Raw genomic sequence first — 20,436 nt, forward strand, 5'->3', positions numbered from 1 at the left:
TAAAAATTAAAATATGGGTGCATACATTGTAAGCAAAACAAATGGGTGACTATTTTTACAGAATAAATTACATGACATTTCCTCTTGAAGGGCTCTGACAGAATTTAATAAGAGCTACATTTAATGAGTTTTTATACTGTGCCTGATGAGACTATGCTGCAGTTTTATAGTGATTACTTCATATATTCTTCTGAACTACTTTGTGAATTAAGTACAGTATGATTTTCATTTTAAAGGTAAATAAAAATAGTTAATTAATGTTCTCCAAGATCATACAGTTGGAAAAGTATGGATCTCAGACTGAAATCCAGGGTAGCTGAATTCAGAGCCCAAGATTTTAAGTTCACTACCACTCTATGATGGTAAAATTGCCATAAAACTTACGCATTTTGATCACACTGGATTGGAAATAAATATGTAAATAAGTGACAAAAACAGTTGGAAAAAACAAACATGCTTCTTTCAGACATTAACACATTCAGTAAATTGTAAAGTATAGACATATTACCTTTTTTGTCTGTGAGGTGGGAGAAAATGAAAATAAATGTAATGAGGATTCAACTTAAGAAAACTGAAAAAAGGATAACAAATAAAACTAAGAGAAATGCCTGAAATTGTGTTAAAGCTAAAAATTAACTAAACCAAAGATAAGATCAAAACTGACAAATATTCAAGGGCTATTTATCTGATCAATTAATAGAAGAAATAAACCTCTAGTAAAAATAGTCAAGAAAACAAAAAGGCATAGAGAAAGGAGGAGTTAGAACAGGCATTTAACCTCAGGGAAAAAATAGGAGTTTGAGATCTGCAAATGTTAGCCATTACATATAAGAATAGATTTAAAAATCCCAAAATTCATCTGTATAGCACAGGGAACTATATTCATTATCTTGTAATAACCTTTAGTGAAAAAGAATATTAAAAAGAATATATGTATATATATGCATGACTGGGACATTGTGCTATGCACTAGAAGTTGACACATTATAACTGAACATACTTCAATTAATAAAATTAATTTTAAAAAACAGTGTAATTCTACATATAATTCTACCCAGTGAATTAAAAATCTTAATACAGTGAACAATTTTTGAGAAAAACAATATGTTTTCAATTTGACAACAGCGTAAGTTAAAATATCTCAATACTTTTCTACTTAGAAATAAATAAATAAGCAAAAATTATTGACATATTATTCCAACAAGAGGTTCTTGACTTGGATTGTGTTAGACTCTGAGTTTATCATAAGAGTGTATAATTTCTTTGTCCTTAAAAAAGGAAAGAAAAAAAAAAAACTTTTGATTCATTGCCTGAAGTAGGTAGAAACCTGACACCAAATTGTGATAAAGACACCAGGAAAACAACACAAGCAGACTGCAAAAACACAAAAATCCTCACTGTCACTTCCACCACCACCAAATTTGCATGCTTGATGGGTTTGTGTAATGACTTATGTTTTGCAGTTAGAAGGATGAAAGCATTATTGGTTTGAATCTCAAATATTCAGTACTGTTTCTTATGGGTATAAGGTATAATTTTTAACTGGTTCATTGACTTCTGAAATACTCTAAAGAGTAGCCTCCAATGGTTATTTTAGCTATTTTTCTTTCCTGGTAATGGTTAGAATCACTGAACACTAAAATACTCTCTTGTTTAGCATTTACTGACAAATACAAAATGACCTCAAAGTATCCTGAAGTTTTAGATCCAAATATTAGATCTAAAATTTTATATCTACAATTAAAAACAAACTCTTGATTTTCTCCTTTTGACTAAAAAACAAAAACAAAGCCCAATCATCTTCTTTAAAGAGTTCCATAAACAATTACTAGTACACTGTGACCAAATTTACACTAAAAATAGAAAAATGATTTGACCATACTTTGAACAGTTTATCCAATGATGATAGCAGTTATCTATAGTAATAATAATAATATAAAAACTATGGGCTAGGCATTTTTCCAAATATTCTGCATGTATTATACCTTATCTAATCCTCATTAACAACTCTATGTAGTGAAGTTCCTCGTATACAGAAACTGAAGCTCAGAGAGGTTCAGTAATTTGTCTGAGAACACAGCTAATAAGCACCTGGACACATACACAGTTAGCCTGGATTTGTATAGGTTTGTGCTTGTAACCACACACAATAATATATTTACAGTGGAAAGTTAAAGCAGAAATTGTCCTTATTTGCAACCTGGAAAAGTCATTTAGAGAACAAGTGATTTCAGCAATATTTCTCCTATTCTAGCCCTAACTCACCCTGTTCTAATACTTACAGGAGACACAAAGCTGTGTCTTCCCTTGTCATTATTCCCCTTAATGGAGACAATCCCAAACAAGCTTTAAGAAGACCTGTAGTGCATCTCATGGTCTTGGTAAGACTGCCACTCCCTTGGCCTACATTCTGTAGGCACACAAATTGTGGAACAGATTAATCCTAAAAAGGAAGCTATAATTAGAATTAATTACCTAATTCTTCCTAAGAAACCATCAGTACTAATCTATCATTTATAGCCTTGTTTATTTCAGAAACAACTAAAATTTCAGACTTTCCCAATCACCCATATGGTTCTCTACACATCCTAATTGGATCCACTGTCCTACCATTTCCCGGCTCTTCAAACACAGTCAACAGAAAATCCCTTATATCTTTACGTGTTCTTTCTCAGTGTTTGGATCTAACTCTATAAATCTTCGACAGCCCCTGCTTTCCCTGCAGTACTCTCAAATGTGGCTGGGTTTTTTTTTTTTATCTCTACGTTATCTCCTTCAGTCATTAAAAATTTTAGTACCAGGCTCACTGTCTTCTTACCATCATGGGAAACTGCACCATCCATATAAACGGCCTCTCAAATGCCTCAGCTTCTCAGCCATTGGAAGTCGTATTTCCATAGCCGGCATAACTCCCAATGATATTTTCTTCTAAATGACTGTAGTTACCAATTTATAATAAGTGCCATTGAAAAGGGGGTACCATTTAAAACAAGTTATAAAAAACTGTGTCCCAGGGGCCATTCTCTGACCTCCAGTTCCATTTCTCCTTCTCACTTAGCCTCCCACGCCATTTTCAACAAAGCTTCGGACAGTTTGGGACTTCCATTTCACTGGAGCCTCCTTGTAGTTGTGATCTACTATCTTTTTTTTTTTTCCTTCTGCACCTTGTTTTACAACATATATTCCGTGAAACATTACTAGAAAAACACATTGGCTATATTTCTCACCAGACTGCTTCATTTCCTCTTTATCATACTCACCCAACATAAAGATGCGAGTGAGCCTCACCTACTTTCCGGGTCCTCCTTACCTCCTGGGTCAAACAGCTTTACACTCCTTTGAACTGACCAGCTTTGCCTGGTCAGTATGAATGGAAGCGGCATATGCCACTTTTGGGTGCAAACATTAGTGTGTGATTCCTCACGTTTTCTTTTTCACTGAGACAGTCACAGAAATACGCACTAGCAGGGAGGTGCCCACATCAAACGAGCACAGAAAACTGCGCTGATACAAGGTCGGCAGTGCCCTGGAGAGAACATTCTCTGGATCCATATAAGCCTTTGTATAAAGTATGTTTTTTTTTTTTTTTTTTTCTGTTATGCCAGCAAGATATTGGAGTCAATTGGACTGCTACCTGGAAAATCCCTAATCTGGTTAATCTCAGCTCAGCTTTTTTGTGCTTCTAGATGAACAGCTAGAACATGACAGGAGGAAGATCACAACCTTACTGACTAGCCTCTCCTTAAAATTTGTGACCATAAATCTCAGTTGCCCTTCCTGTATTTCCCACTATCTTCTCTCTACAATTCTTTAAGATAACCGTTTCACAATTTCCTCCTCTCCCAAATCATCTAATTTACCCCATTTCCAATTTATAGCTTATGTTTTTACTTTAGAGGATGTAGAAGGCACAATAAAGTAAATGTCAAATTCCCTACTCCCAACCCCAAATCTACTTATCTACCTAACTATACCCATGTAGCCTACCTTCAGTCCTATTAAAGGAGAACAGCTGTTCTTGCTCCCCTCTAAGCAAACCACCCCAAGTTGCCTGGATCACAGACTCTACTCTCTCCTTATGGATAAGCTTTGTTGCTGAAATTATCTGTTCTGTTCACATAAATGTATTTTCCTTTTTATTGGATCTCTCTCAACAACATATAGACATGTAATACGTATTTTCTTAAAAAATAAAAGTTTTGACCACCTCTTCATCCCCTTTTCTGCTACCCTGTAGAATTCCTAAAATAACTGACACCTTCAATCCCCTGCAATGTTTCTAGTCAAAGTCACCAGGGAATTTTATCTTACCAAAACAAATGATTAACTTCAGGCCTTAATTCACCCAGTTAGCCAAATTCTTAATCATAGTTTATATATTTGCTCATTTCCTTCTTCCCTCCAGAAAGATTTTCTAAAAAAATTATCTTCAGGGACATCATGATATTAATCTTACTTCTAAATTGCTGTCTTTCGTCAGTTTTTTCTCCTAGATCCTCTTTCTTTTGCTTGAAATGTTACAGTATTACAAGGCTTAGTTAAAGACCTTTTCCTTTTTTGTCTTCTTCACCCACACTCACTCCTTACATGCTCTTAGCTGGTCCTGTGCTTTTAATATGTCTATAAAATTTGTATTTCTATCTTAAACACAAGTTTCTGAACCAGATCTGAAATTCCCTGTTAGATGTCTGTACTCAGATGCCTAATAAGGATCTTACATTTAATGTGTCCAAATCACGTTTTACTTAACTCACACATTCCTGAGTCTTATCCATCTCTGTAAATAGGGTCATCGGCTACCCTGCTGCTCAGACCAAAACCTAGAAGTCATCTTTGTTTCTCTAATTCTCCTTGGGCCAGTAGGCAAACCAAAGTAAGCTCTTCCCATTATGAAGGCAGTTATGGAGGAGAAAGAGTGGAAATCTACGATGCTTCTTAAGGACCATGCTTGTAGTTGGTACTCTGTTACTTCTGCCTAAAAACCATTGGCCAAAAATAATTGAAATGACAAGCTTATAGCTAAGGAGTCAAAATTTGGCCCAACAATTTAATCCACCACATGATACATCCACCATTGGTAAAACTGTTTATGAGTTAAAATATTATTGAATTTCTAAGCAAAAACAAACAACGCTTTTTTAATAGGTTTTTACATATGTAAAGCATTTTCACATGCATAGTTATCCACATTATCCCATTTTATCCCCAGGCAACACTGCAATATGCACATTTTCACCATTTTACAAATGAGAAAACTAAGTATTAGAGAGATAAAATGTCATTTCTCAAATCACTCAGTTGAATAAAGGTACTGGAATCCACTACTTACTCTGTTTAGATTCTTACCATCTCCTCCCTCTTTCTCTACTGCATCATAATGTCTCCGTAACTTATTAAAACAAGACAAAACAAACTTTGGAATAGAATGTGTTGCAAATTGCCTACATCTGAACAAAATGTTGCATACTTAGTGACAAGTATGTATTCATATTACTGATAAAACGGGGTCTTACAAATTTCACAGTGATTCTCATGGTCAACTTTGATGGATGATGCTGTAACTATTACATTCAAATCCTTTGACAACATCACTGCCAAATCAATGTCCTTTCCAATGTATCATGTATGAAGTCTGGAAGAGATTACAAAATAAAAGCACCCAATATTTTCAAAGTTTTATCATGATGATACTCGGGTCTAGAAGCTAGACAGTAAAATGGGACTTTATTTGTTTTTTTTTTTTGGTAGTCAAATGGTATATCAAAAGATTAGACTTTGGGCTGAAACACAAAGTTCTGTCCCTGTTCTGGTCCTTATCTTAGCAATTATTTAATAAAACTTACTGGGATCCTTTTGGTAGATAATTTTTTTGCCATTTGAGGAAGATTTATGATATAGAATTTTTCAATAAAGGACATCATTTTCTAATGTAGTGAAAAATGGCAAAGTTTGTCATGTTTTAACCACAAAGAAATGGCTGTATTTATCATCAAATCTGCATCATAGTGAAAAAGGGAAGAGGGATCTCTTACAAGCATACTTACACTAAAGGGTCCCAACTGGCTCTCTCCCCTGCTCTTCACCTGAGCTTTTCAGGCAGTTCAGCTATGCTGACTATCAAGGGAGTAGACCAGGACTTAGGGACAACCGCTCTGTGGCTAGAGACACAATGGTAAGAGACTTAAAGTTTTGCACCATTTTCTTATTTTAACATTTTGCTCTTTTCCATTGTTTAAAGGTGAAGTTCTTATCATCGTGCTAAACCTTGGCTCTGCTCTGGAGTACAATTCACAAAGTTGCTTGAAAAATTCTTTTTAAGTGTAGTTAAATCCATGATTTAAAGGATCAGTCATGTTGTTTCCCGTAATGTTCACATTACCTACCCAGTGTCTGACACCTGCTAAGCAGTTATAAATATTTAATGAATTAAATCAATTAACTTGTGTGAAGTTTTCATTAAGGAATAAAGAATAGTCTAGTTGATATTATTAGTGTTATGCTTTAAAAAAAGAAAAATTATAAAGGAAAATAAAACTTAAACAGGTTTCAAAATTTATCTTAGTTTTCATGAATTACAAAAAATTTAGAATTCTTGAATAAATGAAAGAAATAGTTTCCTTGAAGGGATAAATGTGATTACTTATGAAACTTGGAAAAAGATATAAAACATAAAGCTCTGATAGCACTGTTGTGTAAAATGACTCCAGTAGGAAAAAAGAAAACTCAGAAGAAGAAAAAAAATCATAGATCTGTTTTATATTAAAATCAATAATAAAGAAAAATGTCTTCAAAAGCAAAGAAAGCAATTTTGAGAGTTCAGACAATCCATTAAAAATGGGAAAAATTGGAAAAAGCATCAATTTTTCACATAAAGATATATTTGTGTACATACGATTCACATCTAAAATACATTGTTATAAACAGATGAGTACTTAGTGCTTGAAAACTTAGGTTCAGATCCTATCTCGAACATTGCTTGATTCAGTAATTTATAATGCATCACCCAAAAATCACGAGCTAGACTTTTCTCACGTAAAAGATAAAACAATTAACCCAATTTTTACACAAGATTATGCAGATACAAAGATCTTTACATAGACTATAAAAAATCTTCGAACCTATTTTCTCATTTGAAGATTACTCAAGGTTGCATTTCACAAGTGAGATAATAAATTTAAAGGTATTTTATACCAGAAATCATTTCATATCTATAGTATACTTTTGTTATTTTATCATATTTCAACCTTCATATTTTCAAATAATAAAGTTAAGGGTTGTTTAAAGAAGCATTACTATTATCATGGAATTGAAACGAAATTTGTCAATGACTTCTGATTATACTTGGAATAAAATCTAAATTCCCTACCTAACTCACTGATTCTTACATACTCACACCCAGCCTTCTCTATTTTTCAATGTATAATGTTTCTCTATTGCTCACTACTATCTAGCAAAACTAGTCTTTTTCAGAGGGTCTTAACAATGCTGATTTTATTCCCACTTTAGTAGCTTGCTTTAGGGTTTATCTTTGATGGCTGGCTCCTGGTCATGTTAAACATTAGCCCTTCCCTAATGACCTCATCTAAATTAGCATTCATTCACTCTATCCAATCACCTTACTTTAATCCTCTGTAGGATTAAATCCTCATCAACACCTGATATTTTCCTGTGTCTTCATTTACTTTTTCTTATTCATTGTTAACCTTCTTCCTCTAGGATTTGTCTCCGTGAATGTAGGAACTTTGCGTTTGTTCCTCATCACAGAAAACTGTATCTAGAGCGGTGTCTGGCAGAGCTTGTTCTCAGCATATGTTTATTAAATAATCATAAAGAACTTCCAAGCTCAACACTTCTATTTGCGTTGGGGACCGGAGTTTCAACTCTTTGTCCAAGATACACAGCCAGTTTCTTGGATCTGGGTTGTTACCGCCCTACTTTACCATGCTAATTAGTACTAATTAACTCTTTTATTGATTTCCTTATCAAAATTTCATGTTCAAGCTTACTAACAGCATAAATCTACTATATTTCTGTAAAGTTGAGAAATATTTCCAGAATTCTTAGAAAAGAGCAGGCATCCTGCTGACCAAATAAAAAGGAATGCTGACAAGTTGATCTGGATCAATCATCCCCTCAAGTAATAGAGGCAAAAAAGCATTCATACAAAAGAAGTACTGTCAGCCAGAAGAGTCCTAAAGGCACCTAAAACTCCACATGGGGAAGTGACATTGGAAAGAGTTGTATCAAAAGGCTTACTGATTTTTATGATTCCAAAGTGTTGTTTCTAGTAATTTCAGCACAGGCATTAAAAACTGAACAAAGAATGGTCACGGTTTCTGATGGCTATTTAAAGACAAGATAAAAGTCCATAGTAAAAAAATATTGACAAAAAAGGTCAAGGAAAACAGTCACCTTACATTAGGAAGAACCAAATGCATAAATACTCATCCACTCACTTTGAGTGTGAAAGAAAAAATGGAAAGTTACCAATTGTTGAAACATTTTAACTTAAATCTGATGTGTATCAAACATTTTTATAATATTTAATAGTTTATAAAACCAAGTTATTTTCATTCTCAAATTTAATTCTCAATTCTTTGTAAATAATATCTTTAATTTCCCTTATAAAAATGAAGGTAGTACTTAAGCTCTGAGACATAGAGTTTGGAGGTTACCACTCCTGCCCTTAAAACAAGAAAAAGCTGGACAAGCAAACAGACAACAATCAATGACTTTTCTTGGACTCAACCGAAGAGCTGAAGTCACCCTGAAATCTGGAAAGACACGCACATCCAGAGAGATATAAGACCCAAGATTTGCTTACTTGGAACAGAAGCTGCTGGGCACCACAGGCTGGGAGCAACAGTGGGCAATTACTTAATTGGTCATTTTGATCAATTCTTGGCAGCTGAGTATTGGCTAGTGTGCAACTGAGCAAATCCTGGGGCAACAGTCACAGTTGGGCCTCACACTTTTATTAGCTTTCCCTCCAGGAACGCCACTGGGTTCTCATGATTAGGATCCAAGGCTGATCCTCCTTGTGGTCCTGGCAGTGGGAAGAGAAAAGCAGCCAGTGTGAAACCCTCCCAGGTTCTTCTCCCTAATAAAGGCCCGCTCTCCAGGGGAAAGATGCCATCACAGTGAGCAGTACTGAAACCTCACCCCAGTGAGGGTAAGGGAACTCCAGTTCCACAATAACCTGCTACAGCCTTCCTGACTCAACTAAGAGGACAAATCCATAGACAACAGGGAGAGAGATTCAAGTGAACAGACCGTGAACACTGCAGTGAAGGAGGAAAGTGATGAAAAGGGCATAAAAAGCTAGACCCTTTAGGGGAGACAGAAACACCTGTGAAGGCTACACTCCTGAACAGCAGGCTCATGAGACTGTGACTTCATCAGAGAATTGTAGAAGACTCCTCCTCCTCACACCTTACCACCATGTCAGCAGTTCTCCAGCATAGCAGCAGCGGATCACAGCTGCAAGGTGTCCCTTAGGGAGGCCTCTTCCCGAAGGAGCAGTACAAAGCCAACAAGGGAGACCAAAATCAGGACACTCGGGGAATTTGAAGTCTCTGATACCTATAACTAGCAAACATTGGATGCATCCCAACTCTTAGACAGGTTAACGTAAATCCTCACAATGAAGGTCTATTTACCAGTTTCCACCACCCAGTAAAACACTGCAAAACATGTCAAAAGGCAAGAAACCATAAAGTCCGAAGAGAAAAAAGCAATCATCAGAACCTGACTAGGACATGACATGGACGTTGTCATTTACCAGATAGTGAACTTAAAATAATTATGGTTAGTATGTTAAGCCTTTAATGGGCAAAGTAAACAATGCAAGACCAGATGTCTCATGCAAACAGAAAGGTGGAAACTATAAGAAATAATCAAAAGGAAATTCTGTAAATCAAAAACATAGTATCATAAATGAATAATGTTTTTGACAGGCTCATCCCTGAGTAGACTCAATAGAGCTGAGGAGAGAATCAGTGAGCTAGAAGATAACTCAAAAGAAACTTTCCAAACTAAAATGATGAGGATGTTTAAACAACCTTAACAATTCTCGTACAAAAGTAAAGAGCTGGCTTTTACCCTCAGTTCCCAATATCCAAATTCTACTGCCTGCTTTTATCTTTAATTATCTGCTCTTGTCTAGTTAGAATAATTACCTAGCAAAAACAAACAATGTGATAAAGTATTTGAAATAATAATTTACTTGAACCTTTTGTAATTTTCTATAATTTAAAAATAAATCCATGGTTTCACTAGCATAGAGATTCTGACACAATATCAGTTATATGAATGGTAAGAAATTTAATTTGATTTGTGTTCTCTCAGATTTACATTAGTATCAATTTTATTAACCAAGAAATCACCAAGACCAGGGCACATGGAAAGACCTGAATGGATATCCATTTAACAGCTAAATGTAACTCTGGAAGAAGAAAAAAAATATATCAAAAGCCATTAATTAGCTAATTATTTTCCTCATTTTAATTTCACTCAACAAATAGTTACTTTATGCCTACTTTGAATCAGAGGTTCTGCGGCTTCCTGATTTAACAATTACATATTAACACAGATAAAAACTCATGGTACCCGTCCTTGAACTGGTTACAGTCAAGTGAGGTGGGGGATAACTGGGTGGATTGTGATGCTGTCTCTTAAAGTACATAATAAAGCAGGTTCTGAAATATGGGACGAAATATAAAACCCAGAAAATTGAAACCAGCTGTATCATTGCTAGAGTGACCTTGGTAGGAACAGATAACAATACAAAAGGTGAAATCCCCTTCTCCACATTCCAGACTTTCAGACTATAAAAATCCTCTATTGCTAGAACCTACCAGGAATCCCTCTGGCGAAGGGGGAATGAAGCTTTGCTGAGTCCCAGTCCCCGCCACAAAGTAAAGGATGGGTCTGGAACTGAGAGACAAGAACTTAAACGCCAGCACAGTCCACCTCTCCAATGACCAATTTAGTATCTAGACACTCTCTTCTACCATAGTTGACCTTCAAGACACAAAAAACCAAAAATGCTTTCTCTTAACCAGATATAACTACCCTTTCATAAGAACAAAGGTACTCTCATCCTCTTTCAAAGTCCAAACACATTATTTCCATCTCTGGGTGATAGGTACGGCATCCTTGTCTAAATAATGCTAGGTGCCCCCTGAAGCGGTAACAGTTCTGCTTTTAGTAACCTAAGGGCTGAATTATAAAATTAAATACCAATAGCAATCTTTGTATAAAATAATGAGGAAGAAAAGAAGGGCGAGGGGGAGTGGAAGAAAGTGAAGATGAAGACAGTAAATAAACACAACTGAATATATAACAACCAAAGAAGAAAATCTTCATAGCAGCTGAAATTCTGATTTCTATAGCATGTCACAAAGTCAGTTTCCATTGACCTTTTCCTTCTTCTAGGATCCATTTGCCTTCAGTGAGAGCTTCAGCTGGTCAGGGTCTTTGCCTCACTGAGTGACGTATACCTTTATTACTGAATGTTTTGAATACTTGGTGTTTTTTGACTTTTTATGCAACTTCTAGTATTTGATATAGAAGTAATAAGAGGTGCCTAGCAGAATAGCCTGTAATTCAAACCTTGTTTTCCCTTTGACCACATTGTGAGTGGTTAGCAGATGTATGTTCAGTCAGATAAAATTTTCAATAAAAAATTGTTTTTTACTTTTTTTGCGTTCTTCTTGTGTTCTATAGTTACAAAGTTAGGCTTAGAGAAAACCAGAAAAAAAAGTTTTTTAAAAACTGGTTAATAACAGATGGTATGGAAGGAAAAAAATCAAGTAGAGAGCCATCCTCTATCTAATGAAACACAACAACTTCTTTTCTTATATTGATTGGATGCTATTTGTTTACCAAAAAACGGAGACCTTTTTGCACCTTTTTCTACTTCTATTCCAGGAAAGTGAGCCCAAAAGTGCTGACACAATCTTTTTATTTTCATTTTTATTTTTCTTCCTTTTAAACATGGTTTTATGTGACAGGTCAAGACTATGGGTTACAGAACAAGATTCCAAAGAAATGAAAAAATGAACTATATACAATCTCAGTGGCCTCTTGAGGCTTTTCAGAATTAAGGTCAACCCCAAAACCCCATCTGTGCTTATTACCTCTATCACCCGTTGTTAAAACAAGCCCGCAATCTGCTTTTCTCTCTTCTTTCTGCCCCGTAGAGATTGCTGTCACTGCACTTTCTATTCCCTCCCTCCTCATAGCATTATGACTTTGAGGTCCAGAAAGGAGGTGATTTACTCCCCTCAACACCCTAGAAAATGTCAACAAGCTCTCCTGTTGGAGCCAGTCTCAGAGAACAAAGGTCCACCGTGTATTCTGGTGGCTATCCCTAAACAATGCAACAATCAATTCCCATGAACAAGATGAGCAGTAGCCCCAAACAGTGACCATGTAAACATGTGGGGAGAAAAATAAAGGAAAAACACACCTAAGGGCAGAAATCAACCATATAAATTTTTGACCTTTTATCTTCTAAATGCCAGGTAGGAATCCTTGTAAGATATATGGATTTAATGAATAGTTGTTGATAAGAACTGAGTTGAAGTACTGCAGGGTGAATCTACTAAGTTCATTTTTTTCAATAATCTATTTCCTTTATGTGTAGTAGGGTTAAGAGGGAAGGGAGAGTTGAACTATAAGATCATGTAATTATATGATCTTTTGTGATATCCACAATTAAATTCACATAATTCAATCTCTTCAAATTGTAGCTGAGTGTTAATTTACTCCATACTTTTGCATTTTTGAAGCAAGTTATATAAAAAGATTTATGATAAATGTGTTTCTTTTTCTATGGTTGAATTTTCAAAATTATTTCACATAAAAATTATACACAGTGATTTCAGCTTAGATTCATGATAAAGAAAATATTCAGGCATTCATAATCACTTTGATATTACTTTAAATACAAATTGATAATCATGTATGGAGTGAGAACTCACACATTTCTCATAAACCCGTTTAGATGATAACAACTTTGAGTTGATTGCCTAAAGAATAAGAAAGTGTGAAAGTAGTTCAGAAAACATATCAATTACTTGCTTTTTATTCTTTCTTACATAACCTGAATGAAGACTTTCTTTTAGGAAATTTACTCCAGTTAGTGGAAGAAAAAGTACACACTGCTGATGTATCAAGAGAGCTATTTAGTTTTTCTCCAGGGAACTGTTTGATAAAATGATGAATATCTACTCATGCTGTATCTATAGCACTGCCAATGTTACACCTGCCTAGCTAGGTGTTTTCTTTAATTTTTAGGTGTAAATATTTATCTGTCTGCTTCTTGAATCTTCCATAAATATTCAATAAGGTGACTTTTTTTTTTTAGAGTCTTTTAAATTAAGTTTGTTCATAACTTTCAACAATAATCATTGTTACGTTTCACCAAACATTTCTGGCTCATCTTCTAAGTCAATGGAAGAATTGCACTCTTCTGCCCCAACATAATTTTCGGCCGATGCAATGGAGCAAAGTGACTTGTGTCCCTCGTGGGCAGGGGCTTTAAGAGTGAGTGCATGAATATATGGTTCTGTTCTTCCCTTTTCCTAGACGCAGTCTTGTCTTGCCTGGATCCTTTTATAAGTACAGTTGACCCTTGAATGACATGGGTTTGAACTGTGAGGGTCCACTTACACATGGGTCTTTTTCAACAGTAAATACTACAGTACTACACAATCCATGGTGGGTTGAATTCGTGGGTGTTGGGTGTGGAACATGGAATATGAGAAACTGCAAATGGAGGGTGGACTATAAATTATACTTGGATTTTCAACTGCAGGGAGGTCAGTGCCCCTAATTCCCACATTGTTCAAGGGTCAACTGTATGGAAAGTAGAACTTCCTGCCATCTGTTTTGGGAACACATAAGTAGCAGGTGATAAATTTTGATTATATTAAGTTATAGAAATTCAGAGGCTATATTTTTCCAAAGTATAACCTATAACTTTATCTTAACGGACACATATAAATATCCTATTTGATTATTTTCTTTGGAAAATGTTGACATAAAATGTGCAGTTGCCTTTTCTATGCTATATGCTCTAAACTTTGGTTAAAGAATGGGTACAAGGGCTAAGCAAAAAATGAAGGGACAGGAAGTTGAGTGAAATAAGGGGGAGATATTGAGGACAATACAGAAGTATTATATTGTCTTAACAATTACAGTAAAGTTAGTAAGAGCTTATGTGATCTACCATAATTATGATGACTAAAAATGCCTGGTGTAAATTCATAAACTCAACCATAAATTTCAACCATAAATTTGAAAGTCCATTCCTCCACTAATGCTTCCTCATGTAACTATTGCCACTGTGCATGCTATTTGAACATTTCAAAATCCATCCATCTGAAAGGCAGTAAGGAATTTGATTCAGAAACACCTTACTCTGTACTATGGATCTCATGCCTCCAAATAAAATAGTGTTTATAAGGTTACTAGACATATAGAATGCAATGTCTTCTCAGGAGAAACGACTCATGTTTATTTTGGATATTTATACCAGCTTCCATCTCCTGAAGGAGGAGAAGTAGAGAATTTGCTAGATTACAGCAAATATTAAAGTAATGCCCAATAGTAGAATAAAAGTCAAGTTGAAAAGAGACCTTTGTTAAAAAAAAAAAAGAAAAAAGAAAAAAGAAAGAAAAGAGACCTTTGCTGAAGCTGAATCCAGTGTACACTTGATTGATAGACTTATAAAACAGGGAACTAGCAATAAAATAACCCAAGTATTATAAAGAATTTTACATATGGTAATCTCCTTACTGCAGCAGGGTTCCATCAGAATCCTTCATTTTCTCCCCATCAGATTTCTGTCTCTCAGGTCTGTCACTGCTAAGAGGACATAGGAGTGTCTTGTATAGCATTTCCATCTCCCAGATTTAATCACTGCCATTTGTTCACAATGTGTCTAGTAAGTATATTTAGTTTCTAACTCTTTCCCTTAGGATACTGTTTTAAGTTTTTTTTAACTCACTGAGTAAATGTTAAGTTATTGATTGAAATAAATATGAACCATTATTTTTAAGCTGAAAGGCAGTAAATTATAAAGGTCAAAAGAACAGTCTTTTGTGTTAGAACTATTTGAATGCCATTCTTAACACTTAATAAAAAATCTGTATTTTGAATCAGGGCTTGAAATTTTTAAGTTTTAGTTAAATTATCTTTAGGATAATGATGAAAATTGTAATGATGTTAATAGTATTTACTTCATATTTTTATGATAATAAATAAGATGTTACATATGTAACTAGAGATGTTAGGTAGAATAGTTAACAGCTGTTAAATTTGAATTTCAAATGAATAATAATATTTTAATATTTTAATATAAGCATGTCCCAAATATATGAACATACTTACACTAAAAAAAAACAGTGAAGCACACTAATACAAATATAAATATACATACACTTTATTAAACTTTTTATCTGGATTCAGAATTAACAGGAATTAATTATATTTTTATTTTCTAGATTTGGGAACCATATACATAACCTCAACACAGTTTGTAATGTATGATATTAGCAAAGTGATAACTGCTACTGCTATTATGATTACTATTATTATTATTCCAATCCCCTAAAGTGTTCCTAGAATTTTATATTTTATAACAAGTATGATCAAGCATTACCAGAAACATAATCAACTATGCTCTTCTAAGACAAATTTAAATCTCAATTATTCCACTTTTTTCTCTACTTACCTACTTGTTCTATGTCCCTAACTTAGAGGTTATCTTCTTTACTTAATACTATCTGCGGCAGATCAACTTCTGAGGTGACCTCCATGACCCTGCCTCCTGGCATTCATGCCCTTTTACGGTCCCTCAGCCTTGAATGCGGTGGGCTCCATGACTTGCTTATAACCAACAGGATATTGCAGAGATGACAAGATGTGCATGCTTACACGTATGGGATTGTGTGACTGACTGTATTATATGAGATCATAATGCCCGCCTTGCTGGAGAATCATAATTCTCCCTTGCTGGCTTTGAGGGACATGTTGAGTCTCTCCATGACGCAAGGAACTGTGGGCAATTTGTAGGAGCTAGGGATGTTCTGCAGTCAGCAGCCATTAAGAAATTGAAAATCTCAGCCTTAAAACCACAAGGAACTGAATGCTATCAGAAACTTCAGTGCTCTTCCCTGTTCTTCTTAAGTATCAGATGAGACTGTAGCCCTAGCCAGCACCTTAATTGCAGCTTTGTGAATTCTAAAGAGGATCTAGCTAAGATGGGCTTGGATTCCTGATCTATAGAAACCGTGACACATTAAATGCGTCTTTGCATTATGCTACTAAATTTGTAGTAATTATCACTCAGCAATAGATAACCAGTATTCCACTTACCTTCTGATTGGCTAATCAGGAAGACCGTATTTGAATGCCAACACTTGAATGCCTTGGTGAGGCTCTGTGCTAAGCAAGGAATCAACTCTTCCTTTGTTCTTAGATAACATTTGAAATATATTACTCTAGCATTGATTCCGTTGATTGGTATTTGTTTTTGTGCACATGTATTATATTATCTCATCTATAAAACAGGATCACTAGCGTATATTTTGCTGAATGTTATGAGATGTGGCTATCTAACTTGGCCCAGCAGTCAATAAATGACAATGTCTTTCTGCAAGTTAATATGATTTCCTTGAGGACAGGGACTTTTGGTATATTTGTCCTTATATCCTGAGCTCATGGCACATATTAAGAACTTTAATAGTGAACTACTTTAATGAAAGTAAATGACTTTACATCTCATTGGTTAGTAACTTACTTGGTAAGCTTAAAAATGTGTTTAGATTTTTTTCCCCAATGATTTTCACAATTTTCCTAGTCATGCATCTTCTAACCATTGAACTCTAAGACATATGGACATTTATATTGGGGGGAGGGAGGATTTGCAAAACACATTGTAAACTCCAGATCTTTGGCTATACTATAAATGGATTTTAGTAATATTTATATCAAATAGAACAAAACCATGTGTGACTTAATATAGTATGGTAAGAAAGATTCCTTATATTGCTATTCACATGAATGAAGAATGAAATACATAACCATCTTTTTATTTTTGCTAGCTTGAACCTGAACAAAATACATTAGTAGAATGGAGATGGGTAAAAAGCAGCCTATTTTCCATACCCTGTCTTTCTCTTTCTTTCTTGACTTACTTCATTTTATCCATCAAATTCCTTAGCAGCTGAATATGAATAAATGTACTTTTTAGTTGGATGTTAGTTTGGAATTTATGGTTTATAGTCGTGGAAAAAAGCAAGGAAAATTTATTTTTTAAATTCTGTTTTTAGAATGAAGAGGTTAATAAAGATTTAAAAGCAAGTATTGCAGAATACCAAATATATAAAAGTTGTAGAGTCTCTAACTAAAATATGATGACTATCCAAGCCATAAAATAAATTTTAAAGTGACACAGGTCACCATCACTAAATATACCATTGGTAACATGACTTAGCATCATATTTTTAGGTCTCTAGTTAAAAATCTAGTTTCTAATGTCTAGAAACATCACCATCTTTAATGGTCAAGACTTTGACTATGATCAATGCAGTGATGATATCACCCTTTAACAGGTGGTTTTCAGTTAGTAATCCTTGAGATGAACCTGTAGGTTTTCTCCACTGTTGTTTTTCTTATAGTTTATTCTTTTTCAAAATGAGCTAGAGTATTCATAGCCATTCTGATTAGCCTCTTTTTTTTCCCCCTTTCAATGCAATCATCAAATAGATTATGTGTCCTGCCATTCTAATTTTATTAGGTTCATTTTGTATGACTCTGAATTTTTGGTTCAAATTCTTTTATTGAAATCAGCAGCTTTGTCATTTCATTTCATTGAAGAATAGAAAGACCATCATTTTACAGAGTCGGCAGCTTTTCTGCTTCAGAGATTCTGTAATTTAGTTGGCTACTCTAATAGGGTTATATTTCATGTATGCTGAATACACCCTTTATGCTTGTGTTACTCCTTAGAGAACTCATAGACAAAATAAAGTAGTTTATTGCATAAGAGATGGCAATTGCATTGACCATTAACCTCAATAACTTGCAAAGGCTATCGAGAAGCTTATAAAACACTTCGTAGTCAAGTTTAAAGTGGTACAAGATGTTTGTTCAAGCTGAAGCACTGATACATAAAGAAAAGTCTTACGTTCTCTCTCCCAGGGAGCAGACCTATCATTTCAAACTTCAGTGTATTTTGTAAGTGTATACAGAAAAGAGGAAATTTTTGTCTAGGTTTACCTAAAGTATTTTGGCTCACACGTTCACCTGCAGTGTAGGTATATATTTATTCACATAACGCAATATTGTATCTGATTTTCAGAGTTCTAATTAAGATGTAAATAAATTTTATACAAATACTAAATTGCCTCTGTTAAGTATTAATGTAACTATATTAAAAATGCACAGATACATGCATTCTTTATGTAACTAGGAAATCAGAAAATTACCCCCAAATAAATATGCCATTTATACTTGTTCTGCATAAAATAACAAACCATTTAAACTACAATTTTCTTTAGACTACTAATGTCCATTTAACTTTTGCTTTGCAAGCAAAAGCACATATTATATTCCAACTGCTTTGCAAGAAAAATTAGTTGAAATTATAAATTTTTAAAATTACATTATTTTCTGAGTATAATACATGTTGGTATTAACTTAATATTTATGTTTAGAGCCATGTTAAAATTGCTTTAATGCCAAACTTAAATAAGATTTTAAACCTTGATTAATAAAATGAACCACTAACAAAAGTATATTTAAAATGAAATTAGTAGTTTGCAAATGAAGACTATTAGCTAAAAGAAAACAAAAAACACATCCTTTTAAGTGTGTGTTCAATAGCACCACTATTTTTTTAAATTTATAGATCAGGTTATGCTCAAATAAATAGAAACTGTGTTACCTGAGAGCTTTCTCACCAACATTCTGAGTCTTTTATGTTTAGAAGTCATAGAATCATTCATATGATAGAAACTTCATACTATTCTTTAGAAGAAAAATTTGAATTAGGCAAATAGAAAGATACAAAGACACAGAAAGGGGTCATAAGTAAATAAATACATTTCTTACATACTATCCTAATGTGTAATTGTCAAATATAAACTACCTCAAAAATCTGAATAAAATGTGACATATAGCAAAGAGGGAGTAAGAAACCAAAATGAAAAAGTAATGTTATTGCTGCCTTTAGGACATTTTAAAAAGAGCCTTGGTTTTTAAAGGCTGCTAAAGAAGAAAGCATTGGTTTTTAAAGGCTGCTTTGTGAATAAAGGACAAGACTGAAACCAAGAAAGATTTTAAGTTGGAATTTGAAACTCAGTGTAAAGTTAATTTGCCCAAAGGTCTTTATCATAGATGAGTAAAGTGGCCTATAAGAACCACTCAATTGTCAAGAAAGAGATGAGAAGAAAAAAAAACAAGAACTGTCCCAGCCTTACTAGTGCTTGGGAATAAAGAAAGTTCCTATGAGATATAATCCTCCTTTATATGGCTTTGAAGATTTAATGTACACTACCTGTATTGTAGAAGGAAATCCCAAGCAAAGGAAAAAGTTCAATGTTATTTCAATATCCATTAAAAAGTAAGCTCCATGCTGACCAGATTTTTTGATGTTTTGGTTCTTGATATTTATCGATATACGCCCACAATATAAAACATCTCTGCCACATGGCAGAGGCTCAATAAATATTCGATGAATAAATGAGTGAATTTAGTCCTAAGTTAAAAAGTCACATTAGAAAACTCAATGCCTTTTTAGAAGAACACAATCTCAAAAAAATTCTTATGATTCTCACAGAGGAAGCATCAACAAATATGTAAAGACTAAAATTTAAAAAAAAAAATGAAAACAAAGATAACTAGCTAGTATTCAGGATTAAAATTTTAAAATATCAGACAATAGAGTTACCAGAGAATAACAAAGTAAGCATGGTTGAAATGTTTCAAAGTTATGAAAGATGGAATTAAAATGTAAGAAAGAAATACATAAACAAAAGAAAATTAGGAAATACCTTCTAGAAACAAAAATAAATGTAATCCTTGTAATAAAAAATAGAAAAAGCGCATATAATGGTCATTTGGAACAATACTTCTGAGAACAAGGAGGTAAGTTTGACTGAAGACTTTAAAAACTTACCAGTAGGAAGTCACTGACTCTAACAAGTCAGTGAAAAAGGCCAATTTCAGTTCAAGATCAGACATGTAAACAGCTTAGAAGTTATAATTCCCAACCTTATAATAAAAAAGGTGAAATGCTGAAAATCAATTACTTTTATTGGACCCACCATTTTATGGAGATCACAGGGCAAATCAGGCACCCTGAAATCTCTAGAAGGCAAGCAAATCAAAAGCCATAGCAGAGACTTCCCTCTACAGTTGTAA

This window comes from Camelus ferus, chromosome 12 (assembly GCF_009834535.1).
Source record: "Camelus ferus isolate YT-003-E chromosome 12, BCGSAC_Cfer_1.0, whole genome shotgun sequence".
In the NCBI taxonomy this organism is placed as follows: Eukaryota; Metazoa; Chordata; class Mammalia; order Artiodactyla; family Camelidae; genus Camelus; species Camelus ferus.